Here is a 21,301-nt window from a genome sequence, read left to right as displayed (position 1 = left end):
CGCCATAAGACCTATCTGTGTCGGTGCGACGTAAAGCAACTAGCGTTTATTGGTTATTTTTTTGTTTTCAGAAAATCCCAATAGGACGGGTGAAAAGGGGCGAAAAATTGGTTGAATGCCTTTAATCAGGATACCGGTACTTATATCTCAGAAACTGAAGATATTACAGACCTGAAAATTTGTACTTTTGATTTCTTTTAAAAATAAAGAAATACGCATTTTTTGTTTTTGGTAAATTCAATTAGTGGGAGGGTGAAAAGAGGGGGTAATTTTTAAAATGGGTGTATCTATATCTCAAAACTTTGAAAGTTTACAGATGTAAAAATAGGTATTTAGAATCTTCATTAAAAATAAAGAAACACGTATTTTTTTCGGAAAATCCCAACAGGAGGTGTGGAAAGAGGTGAAAAAGGGGTTGAATGCATTTAATGAGGATACTTATATCTCAGAAACTGAAGATATTACAGACCTCCTTTAAAAATAAAGAAACACATATTTTTTGTTTTGTTTTTGGAAACTCCAAGTAATGTGGGGTGAAAAGGCGGTGAATTTTTAAAATGAGTGTATATCACAAAACTTTTAAAGTTTAGAGATGTAAAAAATTGATATTTAGAATCTTCTTTAAAAACAAAGAAACATGTATTTTTCATTTTCGGAAAATCCCATTAGGAGGGGTGAAAAAGGAGTTGAATGCCTTTAATGAGGATACTTAAATCTCAGAAACTGAAGATATTACAGACGTGAAAATTCGTATTTGGGATTTCCTTTAAAAACAAAGAAACATTTTGTTTTTGTTTTTGGAAAGTCCAAATAGTGGGGGGGTGAAAAGGGGGGGGGGGATTTTTAAAATGAGTGTATCTATATCTCAAAACTTTAAAGGTTTGCACATGTAAAAATTGATATTTAGGATCTCCTTTAAAAATAAAGGAACACGTACTTTTTTTCTGTAGATCTGAATAGGAGGGGTGTAAAAGGGTGAATAATGGCTTGAATACCTTTAATGAGGATACATATATCTCAGAAACTGAAGATATTACACAACTGAAAATTTGTATACGGTATCTCCTTTAAAAATAAAGAAACACGTAATTTTTTTGTTTTTGGAAAATCCAATTAATGGCGGTTAAACAGGAGTGACATTTTGGGGTGTATATTTTGAAAGACTATATCTACAGAATATCTGAGAAACGTAGAATGTTACAGACGTAAAAAGTGGTATTTGGAATCTCCTGTAAACGTTAAGAAACATAGGTGATTTGTTTTTGGAAACTCCTCTTAAGGGGATCTAAAAAGGGGTGAAATTTTAAAATGAAAATTCCTACAGTATATCTCACAAAACTTAAGTCCGACTCGTTGGCTGAATGGTCAGCGTACTGGCCTTCGGTTCAGAGGGTCCCGGGTTCGATTCCCGGCCGGGTCGGGGATTTTAATCGCTTCTGATTAATTCTTCTGGCTCGGGGACTGGGTGTATATGTCCGTCCCAACACTCTCCTCATCATATTCAGACAACACACTACACTACCAACCACCACAGAAACACGTAATAGTGCTTACATCCCTCCATAGAGGGTTGGCGTCAGGAAGGGCATCCGGCCGTAAAAACAGGGCCAAATCCACATGTGCGACGCAGTTCGCACCCGCGACCCCACAGGTGTGGGAAAAAGCGGCAGGAAAAGAAGAAAGAAAGATATCTCACAAAACTTAACATGTTACAGAAGTGAAAAATGGTATTTTTAAAACGTGTATTTTTAGTTTTCGGAAATACCACTTGGGTGGACGGGGGGGGTTAAAAGTGACTGAAAGTGGTGTTGCATTCTTTTAATTAGGCTACTGTTATCTCAAAAATGAAGATGTTACAGAAGTGAAATTTGATATTTGGAATCTGCTTTAAAAGTAAAGAAACAGGTATTCTCGGAAAATCCAACGAATGGGTAGGGGGGGGGGGGAGGTGAAAGATTTGAAAAATTAAGTGACTTAATTGTATGAGAATACTTACATCTAATAAAAACTAAAGTTGTTAAGGCCTACAGACCTGAAAATTGGTATTTGGATCTCCTTTAGAAACAAAGAAAAGCCCGTTTGGGGGGGGGGGGAATCATCTTGGGGGGCGGGAGTGAATTCCTTTCATCAGGACATATAAATCAAAAACTGAAGAAGTTACAGTCGTGTTATTGGTATTTAGATGATCCTTTACTATTAAAGAAACAAGTATTTTTTGCCGGAAAATTCACTTGGGGCGAGGGGGGAGGAGTATGAAAGTGAAAAAAAGTGAATTATTTTAATCTCAAAACTGAAGGTAATAGACGTGAACATCGGTGTTTGGAATCTCCTTTAAACATAAAGAAACACGCCTTCTTTTAGTATTTCTTTGGGGGGGGGGGGGGGGGTAAATAAACTTAACGGCGGTGGGGTGTAATACGTGGTGAGACCAATTGATTTTACTGTTCATTGTGTATTTATAAGGAGCCTCCGTTGCTCAGGCGGCAGCGCGTCGGCCTCTCACAGCTGGGTTCCGTGGTTCAAATCCCGGTCTCTCCATGTGACATTCGTGCTGGATAAAACGGAGGCGGGACAGGTTTTTCTCCGGATACTCCGGTTTTCCTGTCATTATTCATTCCAGCAACACTGTCCAAAATCATTTCATTTGTCATCCATTAATCATTGCCCCAGAGGAGTGCGACAGGTTTTGGTTGCCGGCACAATTCCTACTGTCGCCGCTAGATGGGGGCGTTATTCATTCCATTCCTGGCCCTGTCGAATGACTGGAAACAGGCTGTAGATTTTCGATGTACTTATTCTGATCATAAACCGATCATTTTTAATATTTCCTGGGTTCGTTTTCAAGAGCCATCTTTTTCTTCGGAGAACGTTCTTATATTACAGTAGATTCCCCTGGCATATAAATAACAATTTAAACACATTTGAAATAAACGATAGGAATGAGATTGAACGTTCCATTTTTCACCTCTATAATAAGGTCAATAATGCACGGAAGTATGTCATTCGTATGGCCAGAAATCCCGCACACTTGCCTACGCGCGACAATGGTGCTGGTCACATTCTCAACAATGACCATGGCAGCAGATGTAATTTACCGCCAAGTAGCGGTTTTGCATCTTTCTGTTGGGTCTAGGAACATTGATAATAATAATAATAATAATAATAATAATAATAATAATAATAATAATAATAATAATAATAATAATAATAATGTTCTGGACCGTCGTCAAAATGTGCGATCCAAGCTGGAAACTGGTCCTGGCCGGGTAATGACTGCGATTTCTGTCCGGCCGCGGGTTCATTACTGCCAAGTTACCCAAGACGGCACCACGCCGGATTTCCTCAAGGATTTGATCCATATTAAAAATGCTTATAGGAAATGATGGCAAAAATTTAGGGAGCCAACTGACCGGTTGGAATACCTGGACCTAGCCCGGGAAGTACGAAATCGATTGCTGGAAAGAAAGATTGAGAAGTGGGAGGAAAATTGCCGTAATCTATTAGGAAACGAATCAGATCACGAATTTTGGCGGATTCTCTCAGAAAACGAGTCAGATCGCGAATTTCGGCGGATTATATATAAAACAATAAGCATTCAATTATATATTTCAGTATAATCTCGTAGCGAAGCACGGGTATCTTGCTAGTAAATAATAAATGTGAATGCACTGCATGTGACAGAGTCTTTCCCTCAAAGAGAGACGACTGAAGCATGTGTAATTTTAGTTCACTTTGTCACTGATTTGTAATTTGTTTGTGCAAGTTATTTTCTTGATTTTATATTATGTACATTCACTCCAAATTGTATTTCGTCTGGTGTGATAGAGTATGTTCATTCTGTATGTTTCTCCCTTAGCCCCTTATTTTTATATATGCCCATTAGCCACCACACCACACCTCTTAGTTCTTTATTTAGGTGTCTTTCTTTCCTTATTGACACATTTGAATAATTTCATAAAATTCTGACAGTGTTCTTTTGGTTTCACATTCTGCCCTAATCATCTGTTTCTCCTTGTCCCTCACTCTAATCGTTACTTTTTTTATGAATCTCTTCTCTTTACTGTTCGTCTCTTTATCCCAGTGTTCTCCCATTCCTATTCTTTCTAGCATACTTTTCGCTTTCGACACCCAATACTCAACACCTAGGTGTTTCATCTGGTGTTGGTATGCTAGGCTCAATATTTCGCTCCCATCTCCCCTTCTTAATCTTAACCAATATTTTACTACTTTCCTGCTCATGTCTGTTTGGATGCTGATATCTTCACATAGTCTTCTAGCTCCACTATTTGCTGTGCATTCTGGTAGACCCATTATTATTTTACATAATTTGTTACTTATTACATCTAATTCTTTTTTGTCTACTTCGATACCCCATATTTCTGCACCATACAGTGTCCTTCATTTCACAAGAGCATTTAAAATATTTTTGTGCAACTTGTATTCCATATTTGGCATCTTCCTCTCTAAAGACTTTGTACTTGATACGGCGGCCAATCCTTTCAATCTGGCACGACTTACTTGCTCCTTCCACATCCCATTCGATGTTATTGATTCCTATAAATTCTAATTTATTTAAAACTTCTAATTCTACACCTTCTAACCAGCAGCGCCTTTCGTTTCTCTTTAATTTATTTAATCTTTCACAAACCATTACTTTTGTTTTCTTGATATTTATTTTTAAATTCCATGTACTGCAATATTTGGCCGTTTCCTTAAGACTGTTTTGCATACCGACTGTTGTTAGTGAGAGCAGAAGGATGTCGTCTGCGAAAACTAGGCCAGGAATTTCTTTGTTATTTAAGCAGGGGCTTGTCCTATCCTCCTTCCCCTGACAGTCCATTACATCATTAATAAAAAGTAAAAACAATATTGGTGATAATTTACATCCCTGCTTAAGACCGATATTCGAGTGCATCCTGCCTACCATTAGATTTTCCTTAACTTTAATCGAGCATATCACTTCTACATATAATTCTTCTATGGCTTTAATAATTTTATTTGACATCCCTATTCCAGCCAGCTTCGCAACGACAGCCCGTCTGCTCACCGAATCAAAAGCTTTTTGCAGGTCTATTGCTGCAATATATAACCTTATTTTTTCGCTAGTGGCTTTACGTCGCACCGAGACAGATAGGCCATATGGCGACGAAGGGATAGGAAATGCCTAGGAGTTGGAAGGAAGCGGCCATGGCCTTAATTACGGTACAGTCCCAGCATTTTCCTGGTGTGAAAATGGGAAACCACGGAAAGCCATTTTCAAGGCTGCCGACATCTCCCGGATGCAAGCTCACAGCCGCGCGCCCCTAACCGCACAGCCAACTCGCTCGGTAGTGTGACATTAAACCACTAGCAAATAAATAAATAAATAAATAAATAAATAAATAAATAAATAAATAAATAAATAAATAAATAAATAAATAAATAAATAAATAAATATTCGTGTCGGTAAATCTACCGATAAGAGGCTAACGTATCTGAGCACCTTCAAATACAATCTGACTAAGCTGGAATCAAACACACCAACTTGAGCTCAGAAGGTCAGCGCTCTATCGTCTGAACTACTCATCTCGGCCACAAAATAAAAACTGAACATATATTTCTTACGAAAGATATCGAAACCTTTATATTCTTCGGAGGTATTCACCATATCTTACTTTTAAAAAAGACATTTATTGCTTATTGTTTAACTACTGTACAGTTTGTACCAGTTAAACTTCTAGACCTGAGGCTCCCAAAATGCAAATCCCGTGCCGCCACCTCAACCACCCAAGCGTAATTGTAACAAAAATTCTGAGCAGCACGTAGGGCTATATTTCAGAATGTAAAACAAATTAAAGGATTTAAACATTCACAACATAGTAACTTATTTCAACAAAAACTAGGATTAGTGGCCGAAATAAGAATGTGAATTATAATATATAAAAGTAATCATACGTCAACAAAGTGTCAATACAAAACTGGTGTTTCAAATCCGAAGATAATGTTAAATGAACGTGTAAGAAAATTAACTAACTCTGAGAGAAAACTGGAAGATAGGATAGGAGAGTGGACAGGAGGAGAATATCGAAATATACTCTGCAATACGATATATGGCCACTAGAAGCCCAATGCTAGATGGCTCTTAGTATATCCATTTAACAGGCACCACTGCTCTAAACTCTCTCATTTAACAAAGAATTATGCTCCATTTAAATTACTACGAACGTACAGTTGCTCGATTTTGTGAAGAAGACAAGCCAGTTATTAATATATTTACATAATACAGCAGACTGGACATTGACCGAGAGAAGGAAGAAGCAGCTCAAATGACATTCCTGAGAAGCATTACGAGAGAAACCAGACGAGACAGGGTACGAAATGGAGTAAGAAGGCAGAGAGTTGATGCTGGGAGACTGCAGGACAGGAGTGGTTTGGGTGCATCATGAAAATAACAGAATATTGCCAAAAGAGGCGTACATTGCCAAAAGAGGCGTACAAGGAAATGACGACGGAATAGGTCAAGAACTCGGCCCAGAACTAGATGGAAGGCGTGGAAGTTCCTTTTGGGGATCATTGTAAGTACCTAGGTGTTAATATAAGAAAAGACCTTCATTGGGGTAATCACAAAAATATGATTGTTAATAAAGGGTACAGGTCTCTGCACATGGTTATGAGGGTATTTAAGGGTTGTAGTAAGGATGTAAAGGAGAGGGCATATAAGTCTGTGGTAAGACCCCAACTAGAGTATGGTTCCAGTGTATGGGACTCTCACCAGGATTACTTGATTCAAGAACTGGAAAAAATCCACACAAAAAAGCAGCTCGATTTGTTCTGGGTGGTTTCCGACTAAAGAGTAGCGTTACAAAAATGTTGCAAAGTTTGGGCTGGGAAGATTTGGGAGAAAGGAGACGAGCTGCTCGATTAAGTGGTATGTTCCGAGATGTCAGTGGAGAGATGGCGTGGGAGGACATCAGTAGACGAATAAGTTCGAGTAGTGTCTTTAAAAGTAGGAAAGATCACAAAATGAAGATGAAGTTAGAATTCAAGAGGACAAATTGGGGCAAATATTCGTTCATAGGAAGGGGAGTTAGGGATTGGAATAACTTACCAAGGGGAATGTTCAATAATTTTCCAATTTCTTTGCGATCATTTAGGAAAAGGCTAGGAAAATAACAGGTATGGACTCTGCCACCTGGGCGACTGCCCTAAATGCAGATCAGTATTGATTGATTGATTGATTGATTGATTGATTGATTGATTGATTGATTGAAAGCAGTGGATCGTGTGTAAGGGAACTAAGTGAGAGAGAAATCAAACTTGACCGAATGTTCGAAGAGGAATGGTGGATGGACAGAGTGAAGTGGAGGGTATTAGTAAACTACCCTACAAGGAGAGAATTTGGAACTTGGTACGGATGGCGGTGGTGGTGATTATTTTAAGTAACACTGAGCAACCATCCTCTCTTAACACTAATTAGAAGGGGAAAAGGAAGAGGACTGATACTTTGAAGAATGAAGGTATTGGCAAAAGCAAGACAACGGCCGCGAAGAGTGTGAAAATGAAAGACTTCCTAGGTTTCGCAAACCTAATACCAACGGGGTCGAAAGAGAACAAGAGTTGACCAAAGGAGGTTGGATAGGAAATGTGAGGAGCCTGGCACAAGTCGATTAAAATAGAAGCAGTACCAGACTAAGCTAGAGAAACCATGGTCGCCAGTAGACGCTCCCAATTTGAGAGCGCCTTTACTCCTTCAAGTCGCCGCTTAAGACAGGCAGGCAGAGAATACTGTGGATGTATTCTAACGTGGGAACGAATAATGATGATGATGATAATGGCGATGATGATGACGAGGGATGAGACAAATTATCTTCCACATCTTGAGCATACATTAAATAGCCCAAGTTTGTACAACATTTCACAAAGGCTTCGAAGTGTCACGAAGAATTAGACGAGTTTTGCATGTACTGTAACAGCAGTACTACTAAACCAGTAACAGGTACGTCTAAAGTTAAGCATATTTTAAAATACCGAGACTATTCGCGAACAACTGGACAGCGAAAATCGTAATTCGTTCGAAGCTCAATTTAAAAAAAAGAAGGTGAGTTTTGTAGGCTCATATCCGACACATTACACTACAGAGGAGAAGGCGGTACTGAGCAGTTACATCACCCGCCGGTTGTTCCGGTGGACAACCTATTGCTATTCCAGCCATGGCGAGCAGCGCCGGATATTGTGCTGCATCCATTGTTTACACAAGTTTATTATCATACAAAAGTCTCACTACTGATACGAGGACCGCTTACCAAAAATTTATCAATCTCTTAAGGGAAAATACAGACTGTATTACATTTATATGAGAAGTTACGTTGCGCAAATCCTCAGAAAGGAAGTAGGTCTACAAGCGTTTTAGTCGCTCTACTGTACTATCAACATTATTTGCATGTTTTCTCCTGTATATCCATGCTATTAACGAAGCCTATATGGAACAGATATATAATGGTGGCGTAATAGCCGAGTACAAGTGGCATAATCACTGACTTCTCACAAGAAAAAAAAAAAGACCGTGGTTCGAATCCCGGTTAATGCATGCGTGAGTTTTGAAATGAACAATTTATGGCCCGTGGTTCAGATTTCATGTAGGCCTAAAACTTGAGGTCCACTGACAATGATTACGATATCAAGTCACATAAAACTACAGGTACCGAGCGAGTTGGCCGTGCGGTTAGGGTCGCACAGCTGTGAGCTTGAATTCAGGAAGTGGTGGGTTCGAATCTCACCATCGGCAGCCTTGAAGTCGTTTCCCGTGGTTTTAAATTTTCACACCAAGCAAATTCTGGGGCTGCACCTTAATTAAGGCCTTCACCATCCTTGCATCGCCGAATGCCTACGATATGTTAGTGCGACGTTAAATCACAATAAAAAAACTTACAAGCTTGCTTGCTTTAAAAGATGTATGAAAATAAAAATATATATAAGTTAAGACTAGCTGTTTTTTCCTTCGTTGATAGGTAAGATTTTGTACAGTTCCACAAAATGTATCTTTCATCCCTATAGCAGCAATGCCATCTAGCGGAAGCGAGTTGCAGCAGAAGAAACAGAGAACAACTCAACTAACAATAGTCAGTCAGTGATTCTATTGTTGATTACCGACGCTAGTTAACTCGGAAGTTCGCAAATAATGTAATAATCGCGAATATCTCCGTAATTATTCCTCGTGCTGAAAAACAGCATGAAACATAAAGGATCAGAAATTATGTTTTTGTATATATATATAGTATACATTACAAGTTGCTTTACATCGCACCGACACAGATAGGTCTTAAGGCAACTATGGGATAGGAAAGGGCTAGGAGGTGGAAGGAAGTGGCCTTGGCCTTTATGCCTGGTGTGAAAATGGGAAACCATGCAAAACCATCTTCACGGCTGCCGACAGTAGGGTTCGAGCCCACTGTCTCCCGAATGCAAGCTCACAGGTACGTGCACCCTATTAACCTTGCGTGCACCTAACCGCACGGTCAACTCGCTCGGTTCAGAAATTATATTTTCGAATTTTATTATATATAGTATTTCGATGCAGCTAATAGTTAACGGAGATATTTGACAATCCCTGTTTTGACCCCCCTAATACTACCACGTTAATAACAATAATAATAATAATAATAATAATAATAATAATAATAATAATAATAATAATAATAATAATAATAATACAAATAATCGTATGACCTCAGCTACCGTGTGCAAGAATTTTAATTTGACATCACCTGGCTGCTTGCTCGTCAATTTCGGCTACGCTACTGTATGCTAATGAATAATACACTGACTGACAGAGCAAATGCAACACCAAGAAGGAGTGGTCAGAACTTTATCCCAATTGCAGGGTAGACTGACGTCACTGAGGTATGCTCATGATGTGAAATGTGCCGCTGTGCTGCGCACGTAGCGAACGATAAATGGGACACGGCGTTGGCGAATGGCCCACTTCGTACCGTGATTTCTCAGCCGACAGTCATTGTAGAACGTGTTGTCGTGTGCCACAGGACACGTGTATAGCTAAGAATGCCAGGCCGCCGTCAACGGAGGCATTTCCAGCAGACAGACGACTTTACGAGGGGTATGGTGATCGGGCTGAGAAGGGCAGGTTGGTCGCTTCGTCAAATCGCAGCCGATACTCATAGGGATGTGTCCACGGTGCAGCGCCTGTGGCGAAGATGGTTGGCGCAGGGACATGTGGCACGTGCGAGGGGTCCAGGCGCAGCCCGAGTGACGTCAGCACGCGAGGATCGGCGCATCCGCCGCCAAGCGGTGGCAGCCCCGCACGCCACGTCAACCGCCATTCTTCAGCATGTGCAAGACACCCTGGCTGTTCCAATATCGACCAGAACAATTTCCCGTCGATTGGTTGAATGAGGCCTGCACTCCCGGCGTCCGCTCAGAAGACTACCATTGACTCCACAGCATAGACGTGCACGCCTGGCATGGTGCCGGGCTAGAGCGACTTGGATGAGGGAATGGCGGAACGTCGTGTTCTCCGATGAGTCACGTTTCTGTTCTGTCAGTGATAGTCACCGCAGACGAGTGTGGCGTCGGCGTGGAGAAAGGTCAAATCCGGCAGTAACTGTGGAGCGCCCTACCGCTAGACAACGCGGCATCATGGTTTGGGGCGCTATTGCGTATGATTCCACGTCACCTCTAGTGCGTATTCAAGGCACGTTAAATGCCCACCGCTACGTGCAGCATGTGCTGCGGCCGGTGGCACTCCCGTGCCTTCAGGGGCTGCCCAATGCTCTGTTTCAGCAGGATAATGCCCGCCCACACACTGCTCGCATCTCCCAACAGGCTCTACGAGGTGTACAGATGCTTCCGTGGCCAGCGTACTCTCCGGATCTCTCACCAATCGAACACGTGTGGGATCTCATTGGACGCCGTTTGCAAACTCTGCCCCAGCCTCGTGCGGACGACCAACTGTGGCAAATGGTTGACAGAGAATGGAGAATCATCCCTCAGGACACCATCCGCACTCTTATTGACTCTGTACCTCGACGTGTTTCTGCGTGCATCGCCGCTCGCGGTGGTCCTACATCCTACTGAGTCGATGCCGTGCGCATTGTGTAACCTGCATATCGGTTTGAAATAAACATCAATCATTCGTCCGTGCCGTCTCTGTTTTTTCCCCAACTTTCATCCCTTTCGAACCACTCCTTCTTGGTGTTGCATTTGCTCTGTCAGTCAGTGTACATAGCCTAGCACACAAGCTATCTCTAAACTTAAATGCCAAGTTTCGACAAATTCCGTTAAGCCATTTTCCCATTATATCGTGACAAGACCAAACAACAAGAGACAAAACAGAAAACGACAAAAGGGCAAACAAACAAAAACTGAACTGAACCTAGAGTACTTTTGACGTTTTTTAAGAAAAAAAAAAAAAACGGAGTGTGAGACTAAAATTTGAAGTGTACAGACTTTTGTTTTTGCTAATACATCGAACGTTCTGAACAACGCAAGGGTGGACAAGGGCTAGGATTGGGAAGTTGGCGGCCATGACCTTAATTAGGTACAGCCTCAGTATTTGTCTAGTAAAAGTAAGAAGGCCGGGCTGAGTGGCTCAGACGGTTGAGGCGCTGGCCTTCCGACCCAAACTTGGCAGGTTCGATCCTGGCTCAGTCCGGTGATATTTGAAGGTGCTCAAATGTCAGCCTCGTGACAGTAGATTTACTAGCAAGTAAAATAACTCCTGCGGGACAAAACCGTTAAAGTAGTTAGTGGGACGTAAAGCAATTATTATTATTATTATTATTATTATTATTATTATTATTATTATTATTATTATTATTATTATTATTATTATTATTAAAACTAAGAAGTAAACTCGTGTCCGCTTTTCCCTCGAGGTAGTGCTGTTCTTATCAGGTATGCCTTCATCGGAGATGAACTGCATGTAACCTGTTAACCACATACCAGCCCCCTCCCAATCTTAAAATTTTTGGCAGAATTGAAAATCGAATCTAAGCCTCTGAGAACGGCACTTAATGGCGATAATCGTTACACTATGGAGGCGATGAGAGAACTGAAAACCATGGAAAACCATTTCCAGTGTGGGATTCGAACCTACCATCTCCGGAATGCAAGCTAACAGCTACGCGACCAGAACCGCATAGCTCAATCGCTCGGTAGTTATAATTGTATTTATAAGTCACTTGGTGGAGTAGAGTAGTTAGCTTAACGCCCGGTCGCCTTTGCCACCAGAAATTAATCTCGTACACATTTTTAGTGTAGGCCAAGTGCATCTCCGGATGTGGAAATCTCGTTTCTTAATTTTACGACTTCCTGACGGGGAATCGAAAACATGTCCTTCCGGATAAAAGGAGAACACCTTTACCACATCGGCCAGGCAACCCCTAGTTTCGTTCAGTAGTCACGTTAAATATGACCGATTGTTCCTGGTACAGTACGATATATTTTGATGAGTCAATTAATCTAATCTTGTTCACGCTGTGGGACACGATCACCACTCTTGAATGAACGGGAACATTTCTTTCTATAATTCCAACTATTCGCTCTCTCCTCAGCTTGATGGAGTCTCATCGTTAATGCACCAGTGTTTTTGTTGTGTCTTGCAGAACTAAGTGGAACAAGCGATTAGGGTTCAGCCGTCTGCGAGCAAACCTCTACTCTCGGTCGGTAGGTCACGAGTCTCAGATGGCATGAGCCATGACACAGCAGTTAGAAATGAACTTAGAGATTTCTATGAAATATACACTCCAAGAAAGCATCGCGAAAGTCTGTGGAGGTGTGGAAGATAACGGCTTCCAGTATCTATAACCCTTTTCCTAGAGTTTGTTGTGGAGATTAGTAGGCTTATAGGAGTATGGTACAACCTTCAAGAATTCGTCGTTTTAAATATGTTTTTATCTGAATCTCTACTTCATGTACAGCAATACAACTTTGTAAATAAAAACAGTACATGTTTATAATAGAACCGCCTGTTTTTAGAACTGACATAGGCGTTATCATACTCACTAATTATTCAAAATGACGGTTGTTTATGTGTCAGTATCTCCGTTTCCTTCATAGCTTATTAATATACAGTATTTGCATTCAGCTTTCTCTAAGTGACCTGTTTCTCAGCTACAAAACTGATCACTTCTAGGAATATGTTTTCAAAGTCATTTTAATTTTGTGTTACTGTAATATAATACATTTTGATTTTTTCATACAGATATTTTTTGTCCAAACAACCCTAGGCAAATGATTCTGGTCAATATTTTAGAAATTATACCGAGAATATAAGGAAAGGAAAGAACATCAAGACAGAACACATATTTTAGAAGTCATGAGAGAATCAGAGTTGAAGAAAAGTAGTTTTTCTCAGTCATGCACTAACACACTAATCTTTCATTGACTGCTAAAACTCAGCAACTTACTTTGTAGTGCATAATATGAAAACCAACACAGATATTTACAAAATAGTTTCACCAGAATGTACACAAATAAAAAATAGCTTTAAAAATATTTTGAATAGATTGTAACATATACCAATACCCTTAACTTAGGAGAGTGGAGTGATGAGGACAGGATTGTAAGTGATTTACCAGGCTCCTCACTTTCAATACTGTCGGGGTCGGAAGAGAACTAGAGTTATCCAGGGGAGGTTGGATAGGAAGGCTGAAAGCAAGGAGGCTGGTACAAGTAAGTGCAAATAATGTCAGACTCAGCTAGAATACCCGTGGTCGCCAATCCAATCTCCCCCGCCAGGGTTAGCCTCTTTAAGTCACGATGAAAGGCAGGAGGTACTATCGATTTATTCTATCACTCCCACTTTCTGCGGGGAGGGGGGGCGACGTCATTAAAATATTAATAAACGCAATGACAAGTCAGTAATCCCAGCATAGTGATATAAGAAAAATAAGATAAAATTAACTAAATATACTTCAAACAGTCCAGCAAGATGAAATCTTTGTCTTACGATTTACAAACACGATGACTTGACGATAGTTCATAACGAAACTTTGGGACTATTAGGTCTTGTAGAAATGAACAAATATTTCGATATGTTTCAAATCTATTACCAGAGCCGTCATCTAGGCTAGTGACTAGGGCTCGGAAGTTGAAGACCTATAAACTGCCTAGAAAAGACCTGAAAAAATCAAAAAAAAAAAGGACCTCAAAACTGGCAAAAAGTACGTTAAAATGCGATCCAAATTCATTCATAATTTGAGTTTTAATTACGTACTTAATGGAGCATAATGTTTAAAAATGCAAAGTTCTGGTGGTATGCAACATAGGGTGTGGGATTAAAATTCTTTTTTTCAGACATTATATATTATATTAACATAATTTTAAAAAAGAGATTCCGAGTTAGTTAATAAAAGTAGGACCTACTTGCCGAATTTAGAAGGAAATATTTTTCCACCTAGAATGAATTTAGCGAACCCGCAATGGACATCCTGGAGGAAGAAATTGATGTATGTTTTTTTTTTTTTTTTTTTTTTGCTAGTTGCTTTACGTCGCACCGACACAGATAGGTCTTATGGCGACGATGGGGCAGGGAAGGGCTAGGAGTGGGAGGGAAGCGACCGTGGACTTAATTAAGGTACAGCCCCAGCATTTGCCTGGTGTGAAACCATCTTCAGGGCTGCCAACAGTGGGGTTCGAACCCACTATCTCCCGAATACTGGATACCGGCCGCACTTAAGCGACTGCAGCTATCGAGCTCGGTGAAATTGAAATGAGTACGACTGGAATTATATTCGGCTTAACCACAGCAGGGTTACAGAAACTGGAATTCGGAAACCTTATGTCAGTTGGCTTTGCAGTATATCACAGTTGTCATCTCCTGGTTATTAGGTGTAAATGATGGTCGGTTTTCAGACAGCACGTTGCGAAACATCGAGAACTTTCTCTTCATATCAGCGGATGTTAAGGGTTCATACTCGAAGCAAGTGAGATTTTCCCCTTTAAAAACACATAAAATTGACCTCCTTTCAGTGTCTCACTTATCTTGCACATAATTTGATACCTCTGGTTTTTCAAGTATTAGTTCCATTTTCATTTCAATTTCTCTCTCTTCAGTTATAGTTCGAATATATGTATTTACTAGAGAAAAGGTGTTTAAGAGGTGATGGATGACTTAATGATGATTCGAATTGAGAGTGGGCAGTAAAACTGTAGTCGAAGGAAGGCGAAGTTGCAAACAAGCCGTTAAGTCCTAAACAAAGGCAAAAAACAATAATCTAAAAACGCAAAAATGCAAAAAAAACAATCAACCAAAAACGCTAAAAGGCGGAAAACAACAAACCCGAAACGCAAAAAAGGCAAAAAAACAATCAGCCAAAAACGCAAAAAAGGCAAGAAACGACAAATAAAACCCGACATTTTATGGCCTATTAATGACCCTGAATGAACATAAACAGTATCCATGTTGGGCCTCGTCTTCGGACACTCCAGGGAAAAAAAAAAAAGGTTTTTTCCTCAACCTCCGAGCCCTACTAATAAAAATAAAGCGATCATGGCATTCGACCTCCGTAGATAGTATGACAGAAAGGCTGCAGTAATGAAATTTAATCTTCTTCTTATTCTTCTTCTTATTTTCGTACCGCTTTTCCCACACCTGCGGGGTCGCGGTGCGAAGTGCGTGGGACATGTGGATTTGGCCCTTTTTTACGGCCGGTTGTCCTTCCTGACGCCAACCCTATATGGACAGATGTAATCACTATTGCGTGTTTCTGTGGTGGTTGGTAGTGTGCTGTGTTGTGTGACTATGAAGAGGAGAATGTTGGGACGGACACAAACACCCAGTCCCCGAGCCAGAAGAATTAATCAGAAGCGATTAAAATCCATGACCCGGCCGGAAATCGAACCCGGGATGTTCTCAACCGAAGTGCATTACACTGAACATTCAGCCAATGAGTCGGACAGTAATAAAATTTAGTATTCCATGGTATTTGGAGTTGAAGAAGAAGGAGAAAATGATCGAACTCTTGATGGTGGCTATAATCAGCTCAGTATATAGCAGTTTTGTTTAAATTATTCAAGTAGGGCCTATGTATCAATCTCTATTGCCTCTCGAGAATGTATATCGCATCATCGAAAATCATTTTATGGTGATTATGTACGACATGTTAGGCTACCGCAGACATCTCTGGCTGATAGTTTAAATGCCCCGATGTTCATGAGACTTCCTGCTATGTGATAGTTGTTCAAGGGACTTTGGGACACGGTTGCCTATTTCCATAGTTTTCCACAAATCATCCTGGAAATTTATTGTCGTGTTGAGAATAATAACAATAGAATTGTAAGTTAATTTCAGACGGATCGCAAGAGTAATTTTTGACTTATGACATATTTCATGGTTGATATCCTTGAAAATTGGGTAAAATTCAAAATATCTCACTCAGTATAAAAATGTGTATGGAGATGAAAACTAGGGAAATAATACCATTCTGTAATATATATTTTTTAATTCTCTAAAATTTACTCATTTAACACTACACTAGAGTCCCGTTTAACTGAATTTGATGGGACCAATAGTGCTTCGGTTGAACGAACATTCGATTAAACGGGGATAATTGGATTTCAAAATAACTACAGACATTAATTTACTGTATTAACTCGCTAACAGTGCAGTAACATAATATAGTAATTTCAAACGAAAAACACACACGATACGATACGATAGGCCTAATGCCTATGCCATTTTAACTCAAGAAAATAAAACATTAAGGCTTCTAAATTAAGTTTAAGTCAGCTTGTGAAAAAAACCTTTTTTTTTTTTTTTTTTTTTTTTGTTTAAGATTAGATGAACGCTTCTTAGAAGCTCGATCTATAAGTGCTGAGAAGTGCTTTTCCGGTGCTTCCGCGTAAAACAAGATCGCGCACAATTTTTAACGACTGTTACCCGGGAATTCGGCTAACCGGCATTAGGTTAAACGGGATTCCAATATAATTTCAATTTTTGTTGATATTTGAATGTTTTCTAATTTATTTAATATTGTACTCAATGAACCAAAGATAATGTTGAGGAAAATATAAAACTTACTAATTTTGTTTGTCTGGTCACGAAGTAATTTTATACTAGCTGTCACGATAAATGGGCAATATTTGCACCCCATGCAACATTACACATAATTAAAAAAAATCGTTTTCATCTTCTTTTACTGTTTTTCCCACACCTGTGGGGTCACGGGTGCGAACTGTGTCGCACATGTGGATTTGGCCCTGTTTTACGGCCGGATGCCTTTCCTGACGCCAACCTTTTATGGAAGGATTAATCAAACACGATAAAAATCCTCGAACCAGCCGGAAATTTTACCCGGGACGTTCTGAACCGAAGGTCTCAACGCTGACCGTTTAGCCAATGAGTCGTACTACACATAACAAAACATGCTCTGAAAAAAGTGAGTTTGAAGTCAAAACATACCACAAACTTTTTTTTTGCTATTGGCTTTACGTCGCACTGACATAGATAGGTCTTTTGGCGGCGATAGTATAGGAAAGGCCTAGGATTTGGAAGGAAGCGGCCGTGGGCTTAATTAAGGTAAAGCCTCCAGCATTTGACTGGTGTGAAAATGGGAAACCATCGAAAACCATCCGACAGTGGGATTCGAACCCACTATCTTCCGGATGCAAGCTCACAGCCGCGCGCCCCTAACCGCACGGCCAACTCGCCCGGTCCACAAACTTTTAAATTTGTCAACATTTCCTCTTAAAATTCACCACTACCACTGCTTCTTGGGCATTCTTCCCTTTACACCTTTAAGATATGCAGTTTTCTCCTGGCTGTTTTCTTCTGAGCAGAGCCAGACCGTCACTTTTAGGCTCTTCGTGTAGCTAATTTAATACATTTTGGTGAAAGGTATTAATTTATTAGAGCTACTTTCAGTTCCTGTGTTGCACTACATCCAAAGGTAAATTATCCGGTGGTCTGGGATACAGCTTTGCTCAATCTTCAATCGTTTGGATGGCACGAAGACTTCTTTTGGATATTTTCTCCATGTTGATGCACACATTGGCATTTTGTAAAGATCCTCGGCAACATCTTGAAGGAAGTTCCGTTGAAGCCAATCTCCTAGATACAGGTACAATTTTGAGTAGCCTTGATGTTCAGGAGTCAGTGCAGCAAGAGAAGCGAGACGCAGATATTAAATGGCCATACAGGGTCATTTAAATACGGCTGGAACTCATTCAAACATGGTCGCAACGGTACAAGACCACCTTTTTTCGAATCAGCTTGTTCCTCTCTGCAAAATTTGAAAATTCAAAACTGTCATGTATTTTTCACCAAAAACTGTAATACAAGGTCCCTAAAGGGGTTAATGTCCATATTGATTTTTTGGACATAACTTCCCTGCGATATCCTCAGCCTTTGAAATGTAGATCTAATCTCTGTAAGGAACGGAACAGCTTTACTTAAATTAACTCTGTAAGGGGTAGTCAGTGTTCAATAACTTCTTATCCCTTGCCTTTTTTTCCACTCATCAGGGGTCAGTACTAATGTGGATTAAAACCAGTTTTCCGATCGGTTGCCCTTTCTGACGCCAACCCTATATGGAGGGATGAGTTGACTAATGCGTGTTTCTGTAGTGTGTTTTAGTGCAGTGTGTCATACGTAAATGAAGATGTATACTGATGAACACAATCCCTTAGTCCCCGAGCTAGAGAATTAACCAGAGGAGGATAAAATTCCACCCCGACCAGGAATGGAACCCAGATCCCTATAAACTGCGCTGATTATTCAGCCAAGGAGTCAGAAGGCGAGTGTTCAGTAACACTGACACAAACATTATTGTATAATTCGTTTGCTACTATTGTATAACTGGGGTTTCTTTCGATTCTATTTTGCAGTAGTAACAGTTCTCATCTTCTCAATCAAAATGTACGAGTTTAATAGTGACAAATGTAATCTTTCCATTTCATACCGTGTTTCCTAAGACTAAAGAGACATTGAACAAATAACGTCATTATTTATCAACTTTAACTAGAACTGCATTTCTTCATAGGCTCGACATGCATCAGAAGAAACTTATCAACATACCAGCAGGCAATGGTATGCTGATAAACGGGGTTAAAAGTCAGGTTGTGAGTTTCACAAATAGGAAAAGTCCTCTCAGTTTTAATTACTGCGTTGATGGGGTGAAAGTTCCTTTTGGGGATCATTGTAAGTATCTAGGTGTTAATATAAGGAAAGATCTTCATTGGCGTAATCACATAAATGGGATTGTAAATAAAGGGTACCGATCTCTGCACATGGTTATGAGGGTGTTTAGGGGTTGTAGTAAGGATGTAAAGGAGAGTGCATATAAGTCTGTGGTAAGACCCCAACTAGAGTATGGTTCAAGTGTATGGGACCCTCACCAGGATTACCTGATTCAAGAACTGGAAAAAATCCAAAGAAAAGCAGCTCGATTTGTTCTGGGTGATTTCCGACAAAAGAGTAGCGTTACAAAAATGTTGCAAAGTTTGGGTTGGGAAGAATTGAGAGAAAGTCGACTAAGTCGACTAAGTCGTATGTTCCGAGCTGTCAGCGGAGAGATGGCGTGGAATGACATTAGTAGACGAATAAGTTTGAATGGCGTTTATAAAAGTAGGAAAGATCACAATGTGAAGATAAAGTTGGAATTCAAGAGGACAAACTGGGGCAAATAATTTATAGGAAGGGGAGTTAGGGATTGGAATAACTTACCAAGGGAGACGTTCAATAAATTTCCAATTTCTTTGAAATCATTTAGGAAAAGGCTAGGAAAGCAACAGGTAGGGAATCTGCCACCTGGGCGACTGCCCTAAATGCAGATCAGTATTGACTGATTGATTGATTGATTGATTGATTGATTGATTGATCATCAAAACTTAGTGCCTTAAATACCGTATACATATTTTATTGGGTTGCAACAAGCTTCTAATCGTTCACCTTTGCTGTTCAAATTTTACAAGGATCATTTATCAGATGGCAGTCAGGTATTCAGTTAGCTAGAAATGTAGTAAGCAGTTTAGCTTATGCCACATGCTATTTGTAAATGAAGATGTGTATTGAGATAAGATGTGCTCAAATAAAAGCACACAGTAACTTGAAACAGAGGTGCTGCGAATATGATATGAAAATCAGCATTTCCGAGGCCAAAATGCTCATTAGGGAGGAAACCTAAGAGAACTGAATGTCAGGTCAAGAATACAAAACTGGAACAGGTAGATCATTTCGAGTATTTAGTCAGCACTGATATAGAGTAAACAATACAATTTGTTTTACATATACGCAGGTCGAGTCAGAAGTCATGGCAACTATTTTTTTATTCTCGCGAACAGGAGACAACACGGAAAATCTAAGATATGCATTTGGAAACGCACGGTATGTACTTGCGTATGATGCCACTAGATGGTGTATGTAAACAACAGTGTGGGGTCTAAGAGTGCCCCCAAGTTCAGTGTGTGAGCGTCACAACATGGAAGTCAACAAGCAGGAGCCGCCTTATTCGCCTAATCTGAGCCCATGTGATTATGATCTAATCCCCAAAGTCAAGAAGCCATTACGTGGACAACAGTTTACTAACAAAGAGGACATCGTAACAGCATTTCGGAGAGAAGTGTCACACGTTAGCGATACACATGCAGCGAATGGTATTCAGCGCCTGCCCCACCGCTGGCAACGCACAGTCGAAACCTTGGGTGATTATTTCGAAGGTCTGTAACCAGTGCAGACCTGTCGTTTGTACGTAGTCTTGTGTATTTGCTGTCTACACCATAATAAAACAATGTTTACCAATGGCCTGTGTTCTGTCCCTTTCCTACGAGAATCTCCTAAAGTCAGAATTTGTCTTCAGGCACTATGCATAAGTACATGCCCTACATTTCCAAATGCATATCTTAGATTTACCGTGTTGTCTCCTGTTCGCGAGAAAAAAAAGTTGCCATGAATTATGACTCGACCCTCGGATATAGCATACAATTATTTTGCTGTGCGTGTTATTTATTTTGTTTAGGATGTAGGCCCATATCTACCGGAATGGTACGATAGCAAGTGAAACTGAATCAAGCTGCAACAAAGCCTACCCAATTAGCTCGCAGATGCGATCGAAAATATTCTAGAAGAAATCAGCTCCGGGACGAAACTACCTTTACAATGGTCAGACCGACTTTACTGTATGAGAGGGAAATCTCGGTGGACTCATGATATCATAAGTTGGAAATAACAGACATGAAAGTAGCAAGAATTATTGCTGGTACAAGCAGGTGAGAACAATTGCAGAAAGGTATTCGGAATGAGAAGATAAAGGCTAAGTTAAGATTGAAATGGATGAGGTGGGGAGGACATGTGAGACGGATGGAGGAG

At 40.2% G+C, this 21,301-nt stretch overlaps 1 protein-coding gene across 3 annotated transcripts in view; it reads right to left on the bottom strand.

Annotated features, from left to right (window-relative positions):
- The window catches only part of jar (Myosin heavy chain 95F jaguar), a 562,711-nt gene that overhangs the window by 438,849 nt on the left and 102,561 nt on the right, over window positions 1-21,301 (bottom strand). The gene's annotated exons all lie outside the window — the stretch shown is intronic.

Source organism: Anabrus simplex, chromosome 1, assembly GCF_040414725.1.
Source record: "Anabrus simplex isolate iqAnaSimp1 chromosome 1, ASM4041472v1, whole genome shotgun sequence".
Taxonomy (NCBI): Eukaryota; Metazoa; Arthropoda; class Insecta; order Orthoptera; family Tettigoniidae; genus Anabrus; species Anabrus simplex.
Note: the sequence above shows the minus strand (reverse complement) of the source record. Positions and strands in the feature narration are given on the sequence as shown.